We start from the raw sequence: 12,870 nt of genomic DNA, 5'->3' as shown, positions 1-12,870 counted from the left end.
ACCACCGCACCCTTCTGCTCAGCTCTCACTGACACACACACACACACACACACACACACACACACACGAAAGTCTCAAAAACCCTCAACAAACTTGCTTATGTGCCAAAAAAGAAAACAATAAATTTGAAAAGTATAAGGCTGCAACAATAAAAAGTTTATGACACCAATCATTTTAAATTAGATTTAACAAAATACACAACATTTATATTTTTCTTAAATCAAGTATTTTCCTGTTTTTTGAGAACATTCAAGGCCACCCAAAAGGAGGGTAAAGGGGAGGGCGATCCCATTGATCTGAACTGTTAGGCCAGTAATGTCGGGCTGGGTATAGCTATGACAGGACCTGCACAGGGTCAGGATAATAGAGAGAAAGGATCCATTTGACTCCAAAAGTAACCTGTTGGCAAATGTTTTTTAAAGAGATTTGTGGGGGCTGTTGCCTTTATTAGATAGGGCAGATGAAGAAAGAGGCGGTGTATGAATGGATTAGTTACTTCTGATAGATGATACTACATAGTGATCACTACCATCAGTGTGTGAATGGGTGGGTGTGACATGTGGTGTAAAAGTGCTTTGAGTAGTTGGAAGACTAGAAAAGCGCTATATAAGCTCAAGTCCATTTACCATTTACCAAGGTGCAGCAGAGAAAAACTGAAAAAAAATCTAATTATTCAGAAAGCTGAAGCTTACATGACAGTTTATGGGAAACTAATGAAGGACACGTGCATGTTTTAGAAGTAGAGCTACTAAGCCGACAAACATTTCAATTTACTCATCAAACTTGAAGAAAGGTTTCATTTTTTTTGCTTTTTTTAGTCCCTTTATGGATTTCATTTTAGAGAACAAGGCACAAAACAGTCAATTGGGGTCTCTTTGGCATACAGTCCTTCTAATCACATGTAGACCAACAGGCTTCTAACTGATAGTTTCTTGGGGGGAATCCACGCATGCAGAGACTTCAATCACATACATTTGAATAAATTATGAGCTATTATTCTACCTATTTAAAAATAAAGAATTATCATATGCAAAAAAAAACTGCAAGATTAAGGATAAGCAGAATCTACAAAATTCTTAGAGGTCAGAATGCTCAGTCCGACTTTTGCATAGACGATTTTTTAGAAGGTGTTTTTGCTCTCACTTCAAAGAAAATTCTTTGAATTACACAACGAACAACCTCAGACCACAGCAATCAGGTTTGTCTGCTATTATGGGAAGATAAGTTGTGTACTGTCTCCGTCGGGTGTTTTTACATTGTGACATAGTACAAAGGAATTTGAGGCGAGGGGAGAATGTGTCTAGACTTTAAGCTGTTTTCGCACATGCACTCCTGAAAATGTCAAGAAAATTTTAGGACAGCCTTCCCCTTGAAACCTCCACAAATTGTAATTCGCACTCATCCCCAACAGTGTGATGTTTTTACTGTCGGACAGCAGGGCTAGGGAAGGTGTCTCAGGAGGCAGGTCATGATGTATAGAATGGATGCTGCAGTCATATTGATGAACAAGATACTCAAGACAGTGGGCAAAGTACAGTTAGTCTGTAATGCTACGTGCAATCCACAATATCCACAGAATTTACAAAAAGTGTGGGAAAAACTTTCTGGCAAGCAGAAAAGAGTATGAAGCTGATTTTCTTACTGAGGCTGGAAGGAAAGAAAATCCAGAAAAAGTCTGAGTGAAAACTTTGTACATTTGCATTTACATATGCAGCTCACCCTGAAGAACTTTAAGGACATTGCAGGGATTTGGTGTATGTTTCGAATGCTGCAAGTTTGGTTGGAGAGACTCTTTCTTTAGCAACTACCAACATGCCCAAGGTGTGCAATGGAAGCTTCCCTCCAAATGTTAAGAAAGGGCAAAGGGCAAAGGGCATTCCCTGGACATCTGTGACAGCAGAGCACTCTCCAAACCCACAGTTTACCCCATCCAATATTGGGACCACCAGAGAGCCACCTTGGGATACATACTTCACCCAACATAGTAGATTTACTAAGTCAGACTTGAGTTGATGGAAGTGAACATGTCACAGTGTGAACCACTAAAGTCCAGGAGAGCTCACTTAGTCCAGAAGATTGTTGTTTGGATTCTGCCTGTGTTTTCATATATTACCTTTTTCACACAAGCACTACTGAGAATATCTAGAAAATTCCCAATAGGCCGCTCTCTCACACGTCCCTCACAGCGGGTAGGGAGGCCAGCAGGTTTCTATATGGAGGCATGACATTTCAAAAGAGACACAGCAGAAGTCACAGGTCAATTTTTACAACACATCAAAGATGGTGGCCGAAGCAATAGTCTGTCACTAATACCTTAATATGAAGGCTACCTGTAATTTTGACATATTCACAGTATAAATTAAAGAGCAGAAAAGAACATACTTGCAAGGAGAAATTAGTTTAAAGCAGCTTTGTTTCATTCAGTAATATAGACATCATCACCCCTGCCCACTCACCCGGGGGTGAATTTTCCTGATTATCTCCTGCTGGCCTCACACATCGAGTCAACCAGACTTCTTGCAGGAACAAGTCTGGATAAAGTCAGGCTAAAAAATGTGTTTGTGTTGACACATGCAGTTCACCCTGAAGAGTGAAACACGTGGGGAAATGAGCCAAGAGAACATAATGGCTGAAACACCACTGGCTCTTTGGACACATATAGCTTCAGGAGGATCAGGTGTGTTAGACACTGAAGCACTGTAAGACTTTATTTCCTTCCTGCAGTCCAACAAGTGGTGGCAGTTTCCTTTTACTCCCTGCTTAACAACGCAACCAGCCACCAGCAACACCGCCCGGGCAAGTAAAACAAATCAGCACTATATATTTTTTTCACTTCCCTCTCTCTTTCTCTCCCCCCCCCCCCCCCCCCCCCCCACATTCTGTGATAAATTCATTGTGTTATAAACCCGTGAAGCATTCAGGCCTTTTCTGCTTTGCTGGGGCTCTCCTGTGCTGGTTTATGTGAAAAGCATAATGCATTTGTCACTGTTATAAAATCTATACAACCATGACCTGCAGTCCCCCATAAACTCCCATGGATTTGTCTTTGGCCTGCAGGGTTTAAACAATAAAAGATCCTCCAAAGAGAAAGCATGTTTTCACACTGCTTTTGTCACTGTATGGCCTTGGCGCAACACTGTTCCAATGGAATCTAGATAAAGGAAAGGAATGCATGTGTGTGATAGAGTGTGTTTTGTCTTTCTTCCTTCTAAGTGTACTTTGGTATCAGTGAACACTCTCTGCCACAGAAGTGCATTTTTTTCTTGACCAGCCTGTCTGCTATATTGAGGAGTAGTTACTTCTATATGTACTAAGTGGTTTAATATATGCTGACCACTGCGGTCTATAGGAACGAACTGCAAAGTAAATGCCATTTACTGTAATGGACGATCATTGAACATTACTTAACACATAGCATAATGGCCACAAGGCCAGTCCAGCACGTAAAAAAATCCAATCCCAGCCAGTAAAGAAATAATGCATGGACATTGACCGCTTTTAACCACAGCGCGCTTAAGGCCCTGTGTAGGAGATTCGGTGAAAGTAATGATTTTCAAAGCAAAAAATTAAACTCTCAGATGTAATGGAACAGAAAATATCCAGGTGATACCTGTTTACCGCTGACTAAAAGTTCATGCTCATGAGGACATTTTCTCATCTTCACTATAAGAAAATCTGTTCTTAAAACCCACTTCTGCAGTGTTTAAGGAGAAGATATGACATTCACCAAAAGTCATGTCAGATACACACCTGATAAAAAAATAACTCATATCCTTAAAAAAATCTAAACGGATTAGTTATAAAATAAATCCGGCAGTGTGTGCCCATTAAGACATTAACTAATAAGACCAATACAAATCTTTTCTACCAGGCTGTAAACATGTTAATTTCTGCTTTTAAATGGGGTGTGTATGTGACTTTTAGATCTGTTGGTGTCAGCGTCAAGTGGGCACTCAAGGAACTGCAGTTTTGTGCACTTGTGCGTTTTTTAAGAACACAGGTGCAGACAATTCTGGAATGTAAGAAATAATACTTGTGATAAAAAAGCTTGCAGAAATATATCCAAGCAATGCTTTGTCTGTGTGACAGATTGTGTTTGTCAGCTGATATCACAGTGTTGGTATGCTGCACTCCTCAGTCACTATTCTCATCTCTGATGTTCTACTTCCATATAATGTGTAAATTAAAATTCTCTTATTCAACTGTTGATATGGTTTTTACTACTACAGTTGATGACTTTTATGACTTTGATTTTAAAAGACATAACCGAGGCAGTAAACACAAACTACTGAGTCATGTTTGCAGGAGATTGACTTGGACACAACCTAAGGCTAAAACAAGCACAAATACGACACGACAGATAATGGTGCATGTTACAATCTGAAGTTATGGAAGAGAAGGCAGTAGGTTAAGGGTCAGAGTTCATGTGTTTATTTGTCCATTTTTTATCTGACCTTGCTGATGTTATGTCATGGTGTATCCTCACAGACTGTTTAGACTACTGAAGAACACAGTGCTCTGTGTGAAGAGATTCTTCACTCTGCTGCAGAGCCTTTCTATGACTTCATACTGTCACTGCTTCTTCTTCTGGGTGAGGGTTAGGGGACGGCTGTGGCTCAGCTGGTAGAGTTGCTCGTCTCCCAGCTGACAGGTCAGCAGCGTATGAATGTGTATGAATGTGATTAGTTACTTCTGATGTTCATTTTACATAGCAACCTCTACCATCAGTGTGTGAATGTGTAGGTGTAACCTGCAGTGTTAAAGAGCTTTGAGTAGTCAGAAGACTAGAAAAGTGCCATACAAGCTCAAGTCCATTCACCTTTAAGTATTTCTGCAATGCTTCTAAGGTCAAAACAATGGAAAAACTTACATTTGTCTCTTTAGTGAGAACATTTCAGATCTCATCAACATTCTCTCCGCAAATAGTCACACTAAAAAAAAAAAAAACGGAGGAAAAGGAGGGAAATTTAAAGAGAGAAGAGTAAGACAATAATGACTTATTAATACTTCAGCATACAGGGAAATACTGTATGCTTCAACTTAGCATTCAGAGCTACTCATTTGAGTTTCAAAATAAAGTTCATGTACACTCATATTGTTTTGAATTAGTCAGGTTGGATAATATTGAGGCCACTTTTAAAACCTCAGCAACAACTAAAAACTGCCTGGTAAAAAAGAAAAAAAATCTAGCCCTGAGCATAGGTTACCTTGACTTAAATTACTTCATCATACTTTTTTGCACAGCTATACTGATAACAATGTCACAATCCCCAAGGCTTTTTAAACCGGTATTAAGAGTAGATGTTATACAACCCCCACCCCAGGCAACCCCACACCAGCTCACACACAAAGCTAAGCTGAGGCATGAGAGGTCAAAGTCTATTGATGGACCATCGGTGGTGGAATGCAAGGTGTAGAGAAGGCAAATCAAACAGAACCAAAGCAGATGTGCTGATTGGTGTCCATATGTCAGTTTTTTGTCTCCATTTTGAACTTTGCCACTTTTATTTTGTGCCAAATAAAATAAAATAAAAACTGAGAATGTCGCAGGGTTCTGTAACTGGGAATGTCTTGAGTGGAGGAAGTAGGGGGAAGTGAGGGCAGAGGAGGGGGCCGTTTGGCCCTGTGCGGGGTCATAAGGTCATGGAGTAGGCTTAGAGGGAGAAGACAAAGGCTCCTCCCTCCCTTTTCTTCCCTTTTCATTCCTTCACTCTTTCACTCCACCGGCGATCTCAGTCTGAAGTTCAAATTCATTGTCAAAGTGGATGAATGAGAGACTGAATGGAAGGGGGGGTGGGCTGGGGGGAGGGTCAGTGGGGGAGCAGAGCAACATGTGTCAAATGTGCATGCTCTGTGTACATGTGCATGAGGCTGCAGAAAGAGAGTGCAATTCACTGTGTTATTTAAATCTTTACAAATGCAATTTTAAATGGGCAATGTGATCTCTCATGACATTCCATTTTGAAGCTGGTTTGCCTAATGTGCTGTGTTGGTTTTTGCAAGATGTTTTAAAGCCCATTCAAGAACATCCAATACAGTTTCAGAAAGATGTTCAGAGATTAATTTAAGAGCACCTGAAAAGTCTTGGCACAATGTGTTGATCTCTTGCTACATTTTGTGTGATATTAGGTAACCTCAAAGTGCTTATGAACACTTGATGATGTATTAATGACGGGCACTTTAAGCAGATGACAGTGTCATCTGTTGGTCATTCTTCCTGTGGGTTTTATTGCTGGTAAAACAAAAGAGGGCATGAAACCAATTCCCGCCCTTATAATCTGCGTCTTTTTAAACTGTGGCTGAACGATGATAAAAAAAGAAAATCAATCCTCAAGTGTACAAGATGAAGTGTTATATCATTCTTACTGAATGCGCTCTAACCCCCTGACCTCATAGCGCCGTCCAGTGACGGCAGACGGCTCTTAGTGCTGTGCCGTGCCTGGATCCTCCAGGGTCATGAAGGGCCTCTCTCTGATCTCTGACCCCAGAAAGAGGCCTCTCCGCCTGGCCAGGCCAACGGAAAATCCCTGGGGCCTGAGCTGGATAAAAGGATGTCCAGGAAAGACATGGATTATCAGTGTGCATGTGTGAGGGTATGTGTGAGTGTGCATGTGTGTGTGTGTGTGTGTGTGTGTGTGTGTGTGTGTGTGTGTGTGTGTGTGTGTGTGTATTTGTGTGTATTTGTGTGTGTTACGACATGCCCCGGAGACCAAGTTCAGGACACACTCTCTTACGCACACTCACACATATGCACTGGGGTTATTAAGGTTAATTGCAGCTACACAGATGAGGGGGTTGGGTCACCTTTGGAAAAGTGTGTATGTGTGTGTGTGTGTGTGTGTGTCGGATAGAGAGAGGAGGACCTCTACACAAACTTGAGATGTATTAATGTGTGTGTGGAATAGAGACAGAGACACACACATGGATAAGGGTACATTGTGTGTTTGGTTGTTATGTCTGGAACTAGTAGGTTTCTGTGACCCTTATAAAAGTCTACAAGTCTTTACAACACACACACACACACACACACACACACACACACACACACACACACACACACACACACACACACACACACACAATGCACTCTTTCATATACACACAAACTTGCATCCCCTCTTTAATCTCTTCCACTCCTTTTCCTTCAGCGTTCTCATATGTGTATGTAAGTGTGAAGTGTCAAAGGTCAACCTGCGGGTTTCAGGCTCGGGTTTCACATGACTGAACACCTTTGTGGCTCGCCGCAGGGGGAAGACCAAACGTGTGTGCACAGGGTGAGTAGGGGATGTGAGTTGTTGTGTTGTGTCTAGGTCACTCTGGTCGAGGTTTTGATGTCTGCTGAATGTGCTGTGATCACATAGAGACGTATGAATGATACGTCACACACAATACGTTTGGATTCTTTTTTTTCCCACAACAGCTTCATGGGACGGTGGTTGGTAAAAACTTGCAGTGAAACTGGCCTCACCCTACCTCCAGGAAAGGATTTAATTACTCTGGCTCGACAAGTGTCGCAAGCTAGTCAGGATTTAGTTTGTTGTGTTGTTCAACATGAATTTATCATGAATCAGTGTTTTAGGGACTTGTTTTTACCTCGATCCGGTCAAATTAAGGGAACATTTGAGTATAATAAGCATATTCAAATATTTAAAAAACTTAATTCCACTATTCAATGTTTAAAATACTATTTTGATAATTCAGGCAGTTGATCCTCCCCAACCTTCAGCGAGGTGATCTGGCACTACTACCTCCCGATGTCCCAGATGCCCAGCCTCCACCATCGGATTCATACAGAGTCCTCCGACCCCGCCTCAGCAGCAAGGAAGTGTGGACAACAGGAACTGGAGGAATACAAAGGAGAAATCCTTCCTGCATATTATCCCATATGCGTCTTGAGATAACACTTGTTGTGAATTTTCGCTATACAATGATTGATTGATTGTTTGATTGACTGATTGAACGCAGATTCACATTGTTTCTGTTAAGACAAACACATGAACAGCGCAGTGTGTCGCTCTCTCTTTCTCTGCTTCTCGCTGTAATGATCTATCTCACTCACAAAAGTTAATATAAACAAATAATAATACATCCAGATCATTGAAAAGAGGGCTTTTCTTAAATAGAAGTTACATGACAGAGTTCTAATAAAATGATGAATTATTATTTACTATCTATATCCTCTTTCTGCACATGCACACCTTTTATGTAAATTATGTAAACTCTACCTCATGTATATTAACCATCTGTTACATATTATATTAATATTTGCTTATATATGTTCATATGTAATGTTATACTTTTGTACACTGAGAGCTCAGTTAACCGAAGACAAATTCCTTGTGTGTGTGAGCATACCTGGCTGTTAAAGCTCATTCTGATTCTGATTCTGATCTAAAGCAAAAAAAAGAAAACAGGATGTTTATTTTTTGCAGCATGCTTTACTCACATGCGTAAATAAATATTTGAATGGTCGGCAGGTTAACAAACAGCTGTCGTGGTATAAAGTTTCAGAGAATGATCTCGAGTTCTCCTGTAGTATAAGAAAGGGAAACTGTTTAACCTCTGTAATTAGCAGCCCAAATTACCTGGGCCCATCCCAAATTTGAATCCTGGTGCAGTGCCGGGTTAAAAGGTTTGCATAACAGATTGTACAAAATGAAGTGAAGACTCGATGTTCAACACCGATCACCTTAAGCCTGCTGAGTTTCAGCTCCAGCAGCTATGAATTGTTAGGTTGGGCAGTCAAGGCGTTCTATTTTCTGTCCTCCACATTGCCTAAGTAGCTGAAAAATGAGGTCAAACTGGTATGTTAAACTCTAAATCCACTGACCCAAATGGCTCATCGACTAAAGTTAGTTGTACGTCTTGGCAAGAATGGTGTTAAAGAAGTGTGCTCTTACTTTTCTTTCCCCCCCTTAAGCACTGTGAGGAATTGTCTTCTCAACAAGCTCTATTTTTGACTTACAGGTGGAGGGTGAACCTGATGAGGTGGCTTTTTTGTCTCTTTTTCTGGGTCAGGGAGGAGAAACAAAAAGAAAGCGAGGGAGTGAATGTGTGTGTGTGTGTGTGTGTGTGTGTGTGTGTGAGAGAGAGAGAGAGCGAGAGAGAGAGAGAGAGAGAGAGAGAGAGAGATGCACACTGTGAAAAAAGGTCAATCTCATTAAATCACTTAGAGTTGGACATGCATGCTAACACACTGAGCTCTGTAACCGACAACAAACACAACACACTGTGGGATTAGGGTGGATTAATTGGTAACATGGTTTTTTAGCTAATTGGCATTACTCCAATCAAAGAAAACTTTTCAAGGGTTCTCCTTAATGTAACCTCATAGGTTGACTTTTACACGTGCAGATGAAGTTCATGTCTGGCAGGTGAAAAACGATGGCTACAGAACAGAATGTGTGTAACAGAATGTGTGTGTGTGTGCGTCTGCAGCTCTTCTCACGCCAACTGCGAAATGAACAATGACAACGGCTGTGTCAGAAATTGCACCACGTACTAAACATAGCACTATATTTACCCTCTGCTATTTCAATTAATTGTCCTGACATGACACTTTCTGCTAACAATCCCACAATGCAAAATGTCACATTTTACAGATGGAGCCATGCGGCACAACGACTGTCACTGATGACGCAAAATGATGGTGATTCACAAGTGTCCAGAATCTCATCTTATTGCTCATTATTTGAGTGTGTGTTATATAAAGATTGGTGTTTGAGTGTGTAAGAGAGTGATTTAAGACACAGCCTGCAGCAGAAACAGAGCGGGGAAATCCAAATGAGAGAGAAAACAAAAGAGAAAGAAGTTTAACTTTCCCCTGCGACATTTTATGTTTGACAAGAAGACTAATTCAAACAAGTACATATGAACAACGATAGGAAATATACAAAATAGTTTTAAAAAGTTCTGGTGGTTAAAAGAGAAAGATACTGCAGCGTGACATTCTCAACATTTCTGATATTGGATGCTTCTTTGATTCCATGTTTTTTTTAAATTATACAATTTACACTTTTTAATTATCAAACGTTTGGAGAAGTAGCAAAGATTTAAAAGCTTCTGCAGTCATATTTTAACCTAAAGCGGTTACAAACAAGAGAGGGGGAGCAGCTGTGGGCCATTCAAACGCACATATTTCTGTAATCTGGTTTAGAGTCTCATAAAGATGCAAAAGTTACATTTATGTCTCCTACAAATAGCCAGAGAGCATGGGAGATAACACTTTAGAAATGGACTTGAGCTAATACGGCGCTTTTCTAATCTTCTGACTACTCAAAGCGCTTCAACAGCAGGAGCAATTCAGGGTTAAGAGTCTCGCCCAAGGACACATCAGACATGTTGCTTGCCAATATCAATATCGGCTCAGAAAATTCCATATCGGTCGGGTTCTAATGTACATTAAATAAATCCAATCAACTTTGGATGAATTGCAAACTATATAAGGTAGACAGGACTTCTAAATAACTTCTAAAAAGCCCAGTGTCCGTGTTGAGTTTAAAGTTTGTTATTAGGTCACATAACCAGCAAATGTTCCATAATGTCAAAAGAAGTCAATAATAACTATTGGTTTACATGGTGACTGGACCCTGGTCTACTTGATAAAAGTCACACAAAACACATAAATCTGCCAGTCTCAGCAGTGCAATTTTTGTACAGTGCTTCAATGAAACAAAGGTGCTCCGCTTGGCCTCACTTGACACAAACATGGTTAAAAGACAAATATAGTGTTTTATCATAAATAAAATATTGAATGAAATCCTAGAGCCTCACTCAGTCTCCATGTTTTTCTAGCTTTATATAAATGCACATTCGACAAACTATCGGAACACACCTGAAATCAGGTTTTTTTTGAAGGTCATTTTTTTGCAGTGCAAGAGACAAAGCGATAGTGAGAGAGAGAGAGCAGAGAGGTGTACATGTAAGGTATGCTACCTGTCTCATCCCCTCCGGCTGGTTCAGTTCCAAATGTTCCCACACAAACACATCCCCACCTGGCTGTGTGCCTAGAAACTGTCATAAAGACACACACACCACCACTATGCCCCTGAGCCCTGGACATATGATTGACCTGTTCTACTTGCCCTTCTGCACCTTTGTACACACACACAGGATCACACAGAGAGAGAGTAAACATAGATGCACACCTGTTATCAACCACACCCACAGGTGAGCGGGCTGTTGAGTGATATTGCACTTGGGACACTTAAAGGCTCTCGGTGACGTTTAAACCAGCACACACGTCACATGCAGATATGTAACAATAAGATCAGAAGGTCTCACGAGGAGAGGTAGGTTTTGATTCCAGGCAACATTTGAATGCGGTTTTGACTGCTCTTACAAAGTCCATGTGTCTTTGAGTTAAGTAGTGTACTTAGCCATATGTTTGTGTACAAGGTATAAAGGTGTATGTTTTTTTAACAACAATGAGCTGGATGAGGAGAAATTCTGCCGGTAAGGGGCAAGGAGAAATCAATGAATCTCCTTTTTTCCTCTTCTCTCAGGAAAAGGAGGGTCTAGAGGGAGGTAGTGCATACAACCTAATCTGACCTCTAGCCCAAACAGGCTTCTCACCCTGGCTCTGCCTTTACTGTCCTCTTTGTCACAATGTTTCTTCTTTCTTATCTTCTCTCTGCCCTCATGAAAATGGTGGACTCTGGGAAGGCACTGGATACAACCTAACCTGTCAGGGGTGAGCTCTAGCCTGAACAGGCCTCTCATCCTGGCCCTGTCTTCCCTGTCCTCTTTCTCACAACTTTTCTTCTCTCTGCCCTCATGAGAGAGAGAGACTGGAGGGTATTAGTGCATACAACCAAACCCAGCAGGGGTGAGCTCTAGCCTAAAGCAGTTTCTCACCCTGACCATGTCCTTATTCTTACATTTTTCTATTGACTCTTTTCACTATTTTTCTTCTCTCTACTGGAAGTTTCACACCAGGAGACATTTGCTTTTTTTTTATTAGTTTGTTTTGCCTTTTTACATAAGGATGCAAAAGCACAAAGTTCAGCAGGTGGGTATGATGGGCAGTTGGAGCTAATATGAAGGTGGGGGTAGCTCTGGGACAACGGAGTCAAATGTTGAGCCTTCCCACGGTGTCTTGGGCCCAACTTGACGAAACACCGGTGGAGGGAGGTGCCCACTTGATTACCCCGGTAATGTTCTGTGGGGGGCATTCGAGGCCATGTGGAAGGGTAGATGCGTTATTGCCATTGTCCATGCCCGGAGCGCGCATGTGTGGAGCCTGGGTTTAATGAAGGTGGCAATGCTGTCTGGGTTGTGGTGACCACTGAGAATCATGTGGTTGGTAAGTTTTCAGTAGAGTGTTCACATTGGGATGAGGTGTGTCAAAGACACCTGACTCTATCCAAACTATTAACCAGATGTTGATTACTGTTGCTCTTTTAGCAGACACAAAGTGGATCTTTACTAGCCTGCAGGTTACCAACCACTACATATTTATTATTGCTAACACCCCCACATTCTTTGAAGCACTGACGGAGCTGTCTTATTTGATGACATTGGAGTGAGAACAGTTCACATCACCTCTGCAGGGTCAGTCAAGTACATTATTGTCATTCCAGGACCTGTTTGTGTGCGTCAGTGTTATTATAGTTGGCATCCGTTTTAATGATTGACAGCTTTCATCCGAGTCCAAAATACCACTAAGGACCCACATGCAGAAACTTGTTATGTTAGGATTATTAAACTATAGACAGATGTACCCACATCAAACATTAACACACAAACACGGTGTGAACAGTTTCTCAACTCCATTTTCTCCTCTTAATGTAAATCCACATCCCCTGCTTTCATCAGGTCTTTCCACTCATCCATCCATTCTGCCTATTTAGTAAAAAAGTAACGATGGAT

The sequence above is a fragment of the Labrus bergylta genome, chromosome 10 (genome assembly GCF_963930695.1).
Source record: "Labrus bergylta chromosome 10, fLabBer1.1, whole genome shotgun sequence".
NCBI lineage: Eukaryota > Metazoa > Chordata > Actinopteri > Labriformes > Labridae > Labrus > Labrus bergylta.
The sequence above is the reverse complement of the archived record's forward strand: the minus strand, read 5'-3'. Positions refer to the sequence as shown.